This window comes from Lathyrus oleraceus, chromosome 3, assembly GCF_024323335.1.
Source record: "Lathyrus oleraceus cultivar Zhongwan6 chromosome 3, CAAS_Psat_ZW6_1.0, whole genome shotgun sequence".
NCBI lineage: Eukaryota > Viridiplantae > Streptophyta > Magnoliopsida > Fabales > Fabaceae > Lathyrus > Lathyrus oleraceus.
The window spans coordinates 345517956-345527864 of NC_066581.1; the positions used below are offsets into that span (position 1 = coordinate 345517956).

At 39.6% G+C, this 9909-nt stretch overlaps 1 pseudogene; it reads left to right on the forward strand.

The window, feature by feature from the left end:
• Positions 1-7362: 7362 nt before the first annotated feature.
• On the forward strand, positions 7363-7462 carry LOC127133911 (uncharacterized; annotated as a pseudogene).
• The last annotated feature ends 2447 nt before the right edge of the window (positions 7463-9909 follow it).

Genomic DNA, 9909 nt, shown 5'->3' on the forward strand with positions numbered 1-9909 from the left:
CCCCACCGAAGTTTAGTTGGTTCAACCTGTCCTAGAATAGTAACCGGGTTCTAGAAGGATCTCAGATCATCGACCTTCCTTTAAGTCCACTTCAGTGCAACACCAAGCGGTTGACCGAAGCTTCCCTAAAGTCCAATCTCAAAGAGTGTAGTATCGAGTATCAACCAACCCCAGTCGGAACCGAAGTCAGTTATCTCACTACTTTCTAATGGCCAGGATGAGTCAATTAGGGTTCTAAAGGTCTGGTTAATGCTTTGGTGACACCAGGCGGAAGCCAAATTTTTCCTCAAGTAACATGAGGAACATCAGGACAACCAAAGTGTCACATTAACCGTAGCCATCATTTTAACCATTCCAGTATACGCCGGATAGTCGCGATGATCTATTGCTACTTACCTAAGGTACACTAGATCCGGGTGTAGGATCTTTCACTCAAGAATACCCAAGCAATCCCTTAAAAGTAAATCAGACAATTTTAAATAAGTGATCTTGTTTTTAAGGTAACCTCTCTTTTTAAAGAATTCCCCAGCAGAGTCGCCAGTTCTGTCATACGGTGAACTGACTTGGGTGTTTTGCTTTTTATCGCAATGTCGCGGATAGCAAGAGTCGCCACCGACTTTTCTTTTATCCAATAAGGAAAGGTGGAAAAGAACAGGAAAGACCTCAATAGATTTTGGGTTCGGGAGGTACATTATACAAAGGGAAGGTGTTAGCACCCTTTGTATCCATGGTTATCCATGGGCTCTTAATTGCTGGATCACTTATATTTTTGTCTGAAAAAGTGTCGGTGAATTGCTTGAAAAATGTTTGAAAAGAGAATTTAACTTTGTAATGATTCTTGTATGAATATATACAAAGTGGTTATCTCGTTTAGTTTTGAAAATTGTTTAAAAAATAGTTTAGAAATGTGTGAGGTGTAAAAAGTATTTTAGGTTATGATCCAGTAATTGAGAGTTATACCTTCCTAAGGTCGTTATGAACGTTTCCTATCCTTATGAGGGTAAAACTGTCCTTACTATTGAGAAGTAAGTAATTTTACCCTTTGGATGTTTAAGGGTCATCGTAGGGTCATCGATAGGTCATTGAAGGCAACAGTTGTAAGGATACCTTAGCATTCGAAGGGACGATCATCATTTAACCGTAGGCTACACCGAAGGGTCATCGAGGGACAAAATTGTATTTTTCGAAGGCAACATCCGAGGGACCATGATTTATTTTATGATGATTTAACCGAAGGGTCTTTGCTAAGTGTATCCCTACATTCGCGGGACATGACCGTTATACCGTACTATCATAAGGCAAAAGAGAGGTCCAAGATCACATATTTAAAGGCCATATTTTAAAGTTAATTGGGTGATTATGATGAATCTCCACATTAAAATCAATACATTAAAAATAATACATTAAAATTAATACATTAAAATTAATTATTAAAATTAATTATTAAAATTAACACATTAAAATTAATTAAGCAATTTAGGGTGGATCTTCATAATGGTATCCCACAGATAAAGTGGAAGACCTAACGGCGGTCTTTTTTTCCGGGACATATGAACCTTTGCAAAATGCAACAAACGGGTTAAAATACCGAAATAAAGTGCAATTGAAAATTGCACCACAAAATGAACACAACAGTCATAAAAATCAGGCCAAATAATGCAGAATTGTAATAAATCTTGGTTAGATAAACATAAGGCAGAACATAAAAGAAACAAAACAGCCACTGTCTCGTTCGCCCCGGCTTCGCCTAGCGAAGGCTTAGCGAGTGCTCGCTTCAGGCTCGCTTAGCGATGTGCTAGCGAGCGGCCACGGGTTTTGAATTTCAGCACAGTACAATCTCAACCTGCTGCATGGCTTATGGCATCCAACACACAATTACATAGTTCAATATTCACAATATCCAGGCACACTTAAATTCACATGCAAAACTTCAAACATGTTTATGAATTCGAATATAATATAACATGCAAGTTAAGAACATAAAGTGGTATCACATGCAAATTAAGAAAATAAAGCGATAATAGTAAGGTAAACCTGTTTGAACTAGCTGCTATGTTGAAGAGACTGATCACTTTTGGTATTGGGCGGAGTTGGACGGCGGCAACGGCGGTGCGGATGAGCGGCCGTTAGGGTTTCTTCACTCCGACTTCTCTGAGTTAGGGTTTCTATGCCAGGGTTTCCTCTGTTTTTCGTCCTCCTTTCCATTACTGAAGAGTGGGTATTTATAATGCCCTTTTTCATGACCTAATGGGCTCAGAACGAAGCCCGAAATTTTTTGTTGTCTGTCAGCCTCGCTAGGCGAGCTGGTAGCGAACGCGTAGCGAACGTTCGCTAGGCGAGCTGGTAGCGAACGTAACGTTCGCTAGGCGAGCTGGTAGCGAACAGGCCAGTTTGGGCCATTTTCTGGATTGGGCCATTCGTGAGCTGGGCCTTCGTTCCTTTGAGATCAGTGTCATAAAAATGATTCGGAATGCCTTGAAAAATGTCTTGAAATATTAATGGGCAAATTTTGGGGTATGACAAATAGAATAAAATAACAAACTAATTTGTGGGTTGTCTCCCACTAAGCGCTTTGTTTAAATGTCGCAAGCTCGACAAAGAAACTGTTAAATATAATCTATAGGTCCTGGGGGCGTTTCGTCTAAGTGTAGGATTTGCGAGTCCTCGTTGGTTTCCGCATAGTGATAGTGTTTCAGACGTTGCCCGTTTACGGTGAACGGTTCTGTAGATTTTCCTTTTATTTCTACCGCTCCACTGGGAAAGATTTTAGTGATATGAAAAGGCCCTGACCATCTGGATCGTAGTTTTCCCGGGAATAACTTTAGTCTAGAGTTAAATAAAAGTACTGCGTCGCCTTGCTTGAAGATTTTCCTCGATATACGCTTGTCATGCCATTGTTTTGTTCTTTCTTTATAGATTCTGGCATTTTCATAGGCGTCTCTTCTGAGTTCCTCTAATTCGTTTATGTCAAGGATTCTCTTTTCACCGGCGGCTTTATAATTCAAATTTAGATTTCTAATAGCCCAATAGGCTTTATGTTCTAATTCTACCGGGAGGTGACAAGATTTTCCATAAATGAGCTTAAATGGGGTCGTCCCTATGGGGGTTTTATAAGCAGTTCGGTATGCCCACAAAGCTTCTGGTAATTTCAATGACCAATCTTTCCTTGAAGTGGCGACCGTTTTTTCTAGTATTTGCTTGATTTCTCTGTTAGATACTTCCACTTGTCCACTGGTTTGAGGGTGGTAAGGTGTTGCTATCCTATGTCTTACTCCATATTTAAATAATAATTTTTCGAGTACTTTGGATATAAAGTGCGATCCACCATCACTGACTACTATTCTTGGGATGCCAAATCTCGGAAATATTATATTCTTAAAGAGTCTAGTTACTACTCGGGTGTCGTTTGTTGGGGAAGCTACAGCTTCGATCCATTTTGATACGTAGTCAACTGCCACGAGTATGTATTTGTTACCGAAAGAGGATGGAAAAGGTCCCATGAAGTCTATCCCCCACACGTCGAAAATATCTACTTCCAAAATACCTTTTTGTGGCATCTCGTCACGTCTAGATATGTTTCCCGTGCGTTGACATCTGTCACACTCCTTAATAGCCGCATGTACGTCCTTCCATATAGTTGGCCAATAAAAGCCGGCTTGTAGGATTTTAGAGCAGGTCTTGGATGTACTTGTGTGTCCACCATAAGGAGCGGAGTGACAGTGTTGGATTATATTTTCTACTTCTTCTTCGGGTATACATCGACGGAAAATACCATCGGGGCCTCTTTTGAAAAGTAAGGGATCATCCCAGTAATAGTGTTTTATGTCGTAGAAGAATCGTTTCTTCTGCTGGTAAGATAAAGTAGGTGGAACTATTCCGGCAGCTAAATAATTGACGAGATCAGCGTACCATGGTGTGACGGATATAGCTGAGGTGGTTTCTACTTGCATGTCGGAGTTGTTCTCTTCCAAAGTAGCTATAAGTTTGTCATACGAGAAATCATCATTAATTGATGTTCTTTCCGGTTCAAGGTTCTCAAGTCTAGAGAGGTGGTCTGCTACTACGTTTTCAGTTCCTTTCTTGTCCTTGATTTCTAAGTCGAATTCTTGTAGCAACAAGATCCATCTTAGGAGTCTAGGTTTAGCGTCCTTTTTTGTTAAAAGGTACCTGATAGCAGCGTGATCAGTGTAGATTATTATTTTAGCTCCTACCAAGTAAGAACGAAATTTATCTAGCGCAAATATCACTGCTAGGAGTTCTTTCTCGGTAGTGGCGTAATTCATTTGCGCTTCATCCAGGGTTCTGCTTGCGTAATATATTACGTGAAGCTTTTTATCCTTTCGTTGTCCTAAAACAGCACCTACAGCATAATCACTGGCATCGCACATTATTTCGAATGGTTCATTCCAGTCTGGTGTCTGCATTATGGGTGCGGAGATCAATGCTTGTTTAAGAGTTTGAAATGCTTTTAAACAGTTGTCGTCGAATATGAATTCGGCATCTTTCATCAATAGTCCGGTTAAAGGTTTAGTTATCTTAGAGAAGTCTTTGATGAATCGTCGGTAAAAACCGGCGTGTCCTAAAAAGCTTCGTACTTCTCTCACGGTTCTTGGGGGTTGAAGATTTTCGATTACCTCTATTTTGACTTTGTCTACTTCAATTCCTCTGTTCGAGATGATGTGTCCTAAAACAATTCCTTCTTGTACCATAAAGTGGCACTTTTCCCAATTAAGTACTAAGTTTACTTTTACACATCGCTCAAGGACTCTTTCTAGGTTTTCAAGGCATTCTTCGAAACTTTGTCCGTATACAGAAAAGTCATCCATAAATACTTCCATGATGTTTTCGAGAAAGTCGGCGAATATTGCCATCATGCATCTTTGAAAGGTTGCAGGGGCATTACACAGACCAAACGGCATTCTTCTATAAGCGAAGGTACCAAAAGGGCACGTGAACGTTGTCTTTTCTTGGTCATCAGGGTGAATTGGTATTTGAAAGAAGCCTGAATAACCGTCTAGATAACAGAAATGTGAATGTTTTGCTAATCGTTCTAACATTTGGTCAATGAATGGTAAAGGGAAATGATCTTTTCGGGTTGCTTTGTTTAGTTTCCTATAATCAATGCACATTCTCCATCCCGATTCGATTCGTTTAGTTATAGTTTCCCCTTTTTCGTTTTCAATAACGGTTATGCCTCCTTTCTTTGGTACAACGTGTACAGGGCTAACCCATTTGCTATCAGATATAGGATATATAATACCTGCTTCCAATAACTTGGTTATTTCTTTTTTTACTACCTCACTTAGGATCGGATTTAGTCTTCTCTGGCGTTCCCTAGAGGTTTTACAGTCTTCTTCTAACATGATGCGGTGCATACAAATAGAAGGGCTTATTCCTTTAAGATCGGTGATGTGGTATCCTAGTGCGGTGGGGTACTTCCTTAAGATATGTAGGAGTTTTTCTGTTTCGAGTCTTCCTAGATCTGCATTAACTATCACAGGTCGTTCAAGTTCTAAGTCTAGGAATTCATATCTCAGATTTTTGGGAAGTGTTTTCAGGTCAGGGGTTGGTTTGTTAAGACATTGCGTAGGGCCCGGTGTTATTGCTAAACATTGGTTAGGTTTGTCTTCTAAAAGATAGTCTGATGATTTGTCTTCTCCTAACTCTGCTTCTTTTATGCATTCATCGATGATATCCATGAAGTAACATGTATCTTCTATTGCAGGTGCTTTCAAGAATTGGGAAATAATGAATTCAATTTTCTCTTCACCTACTTCGAAGGTGAGTCGTCCTCGTTTTACGTCTATGATTGCACCGGCAGTTGCTAAGAACGGTCTTCCCAGTATAATGGGTGTAATATCATCTTCTCTAATGTCCATAATTGTAAAATCAGTGGGAATGTAAAATTGACCTATGCGTACGGGAACGTTTTCAAGGATTCCTACAGGATATTTGATGGAATGATCTGCTAGTTGCACAGACATTTTGGTCGGTCTTAATTCTCCCATTTCCAGTTTCTTACATATGGATAAAGGCATAACGCTAATTCCGGCTCCTAAATCGCATAAAGCTTTGTCGATGACAAATTTTCCTATGTGACAGGGTATAGAGAAACTACCTGGATCCTTGAGTTTAGGAGGCATGTTTTGGATTATTGCGCTACATTCGGCAGGGAGTGTAACGGTTTCGCTATCCTCAAGTTTCCTCTTATTAGAAAGGATTTCTTTTAAGAATTTAGCATATGAGGGCATCTGCGTAATAGCTTCGGTGAACGGAATTGTAACGTTTAATTGTTTAAGGAGATCAACAAATTTTCTAAATTGGCCCGCATCTTTGGTTTTAACAAGCCTTTGAGGGTAAGGTATAGGTGGTTTGTAAGGTGGTGGAGGTACATAAGGTTCCTTCTTTTCTAGGGTTTCCTTATTACTCTCTTCCTTTTCCTTAGGTTCACTTTCCTCAGTTGATTTCTTAGGGTTTTGGTTTTCTATCCTTGGATCAGACGGTCCTTCCACTTCCGTTCCACTTCTTAATATAATTGCATGAGCTTGGCTTCTCGGATTAGGTTGGGGCTGTCCAGGGAATGTACCAGTTGGGGCAGCAGTAGGTGCTTGTTGTTGGGCTACTTGTGATATTTGTGTTTCCAGCATTTTGTTATGGGTAGCCAAGGCATCTACTTTGCTTGCTAGTTGTTTAAGTTGTTCGCCAGTGTGTACATTCTGGTTTAAGAAATCTTTATTGGTTTGTTGTTGGGAAGCTATAAAGTTTTCCATCATGATTTCCAAGTTGGATTTTCTAGGGGTATTATTGTTAGGCATGGATGGGTTCGGTTTCTGATATCCCGGAGGTATAGATGGGGCTTGATTTGGAGACTGTCCAGGTGCGTACAAAGCATTATTACTCTTATATGAAAAGTTTGGATGGTTCTTCCAATTTGAGTTATAGGTATTCGAATAGGGGCTTCCTTGAGCATAGTTTACTTGCTCTGCTTGGATTCCTGTCAAGAGTTGACAGTCCGTAGGAGTGTGGCCTTGGATTCCACAGACCTCGCAATTCTGAGTTATAGCAACCACGGCGGCTGGGGGTGATACGTTTAAACTTTCAATTTTCTGGACCAAAGCATCCACTTTTGCATTGACGTGATCAAGGTTACTTATCTCGTACATGCCAGTTTTCGTTTGAGGTTTTTCCACCGTTGTTCGTTCGGTTCCCCACTGATAGTGGTTTTGGGCCATGCTCTCGATAAGCTGGTAAGCATCAGCATAAGGTTTGTTCATTAATGCACCACCTGCAGCGGCGTCTATTGTTAACCTTGTGTTGTATAAGAGACCATTATAAAATGTGTGAATTACTAACCAGTCTTCCAAACCATGGTGTGGGCAAAGTCTCATCATGTCTTTGTATCTTTCCCATGCTTCGAAAAGAGACTCGTTGTCTTTCTGTTTAAATCTGTTTATCTGGGCTCTTAACATAGCTGTTTTGCTTGGCGGAAAGTATCGGGCAAGAAAAACTTTCTTCAACTCGTTCCAGGTGGTGACTGAGTTGGAAGGGAGAGATTGAAGCCATCTTCTAGCGCTATCTCTTAATGAGAAAGGAAAAAGACGAAGTCGAATTGCCTCTGAAGTGACACCATTAGCTTTAACAGTATCAGCGTATTGAACAAATACAGATAAATGAAGGTTTGGATCCTCGGTAGGATTTCCAGAGAATTGGTTCTGTTGCACAGCCTGCAACAGCGAAGGTTTAAGTTCGAAGTTGTTTGCTTCGATTGCGGGTGGAGCAATACTTGAATGCGGCTCATCTTGCGATGGAGCGGCGTAATCTCTAAGAGCACGAGCTGGTTCTGCCATCTCGGGTGAAAGAAGAAGATCTTTGAGATCAGGAAATTCGATAGGAGGGAGATTGTTTTCAGCACGGTATTCCCGAATTCGTCATAAGACTCGGAGATACAGTTCGATATCGTTGATTCGTAAATAGAGCGGTTCGCCTTGTGAGCGAGTGCGTGGCATACAAATCAACGAAAGAAAGAATAGAAGAAAAAGAAACCTTAGTCTCTACAGCGTAACGGAAGAGTTACGATATCGATTAAATAAAAGTCCCCGGCAACGGCGCCAAAAACTTGATCGCTCGACTGTGTGAGTCGAGAATGGGATACAAACTGCAAGTGCACAGTTCTATCGCGTAGTTTTAAAAGATATCGACCCCACAGGGACTTATGAATCGATATACCGTTATCTAAGGTTACTACGTAAAGCTAAGGTGAAAAATGTTTGATTGTTTGGGGAAAAACTAAGAGCTAAACTAAGATCTAGATTAAATATTAATAAAACGGATATCGGTATGTAGTTCGTCAAAACTAGGGAATCAAGTCTTTGTCGGTTTCTTGGTTTTAAAATAAATCGTTTCGGTTAACTTTATTGGTTAAAGGTTTTATCTCAAACTCTCGCTCTGTTGAATAAACCATGATTTTATATTAATGTAGTTGTCACTTATAATTAAGTCAAAAACCATATTTTGAAAGCAATAAAGTTGCAGAAACTCTTCTTAAGAAAACACTGACCGTTTTAAACACCCTTATCTCAAACTCTCGCTCTGTTGACTTAGGTTATATAATTAAATCCAAATGCTTAACTCTCGTCCTCACATTCAATCTTTAAAAATACTTTTTGGAAAAGGTCAGAATTTAATTAACTCTAAAACTTGCTCTCGCCCTGATCTAGAATTAATGCCTAACTTACACTGTCCAGTTAAAACCTCAAACTCTCGCTCTATTGATTTTAACTTCTTTATGTCCTTTACTTTTGTAAAAAATCTTGTTATTAAACCTGTAAGTTGAGACCGTAAAAAGATTGATTTTAATTTTAAGTTTAAATAGACCGACTCAGTCTTGATCCCTTATTCTGCTTACTTTACATACCGATATCTAGGCGAATTAGCCAGACATGCTAAATAAACAAGAATACATATCATGCATAAACAGACTCATTCCAGGCAGATAATATAAATAAATAATAAAACAAAATATTAAATAATGATTAAAGAACCTGAATGCGTAATACAATAGTCTTGAACACTCCACCACAAGCCGGTAGGATTTGTTCTTGGAATCTTCAATTAAACAATAAATTAAACCAAGGAAATAAAACTAGAATCTAACGTAAGGTTAGATCCGATAAAAAGTTGCACAATAGTTTCCGGTGTAGAAACTATTATGCGAAAAATATCTAAATGCTAAAAAGGGAAAGGTAAATTGCAAGGGAAAAAGAATGTAGAACTTGCAAAAGAAATAAATAAATAAACAATGTTAAGTTGCTGGAAAAGAAAAATAAGCAAAAGCACAAAAAGAAAGAAAATTGGAAAAGCTTCGGCAATGTGAGCGTGGAAAAACCGAGGAACCCTTTTAGGTTTTTGAAGTAGCTATTTATATTGGTGCTGGTAACTGCTTTTCGTTTCCCAAGGTCTTCAACGTGGCTAAATGCACGGCGTGGATATAGGACACAAACTCCTCAACGTCTCTTCAAGTCTTCTGAGGGCGTTACTTGCGCCAAAAAGGTAGTGGAATGGTGTGACGCTCGTCACACCATGTGTGACGTCCGTCACAAGGCTGTTTTGCGTGACGCTCGTCACGCACCCTGTGACGTCCGTCACAGGCACAGCATTGGTGACTTGTGCGCTTTGGGCTGGGCTTTGGCATTTGGTTCCTTTTCTCTCCTTTTTGCACCTCCTTTTCTTCCATTTTCACTTGTTCTTCAAAATAGACTACCTGAGACAAATAGGAAGAAAATACCACGTAATATCTCATAAAATGCAGTAAACCGAAATAAATAGTCATAGAATTTAATGGAATTAAGTCCTAAAATATGATATAATTTCGTGTTATCAGTACGACAGATGGCGACTCTGCTGGGGAAT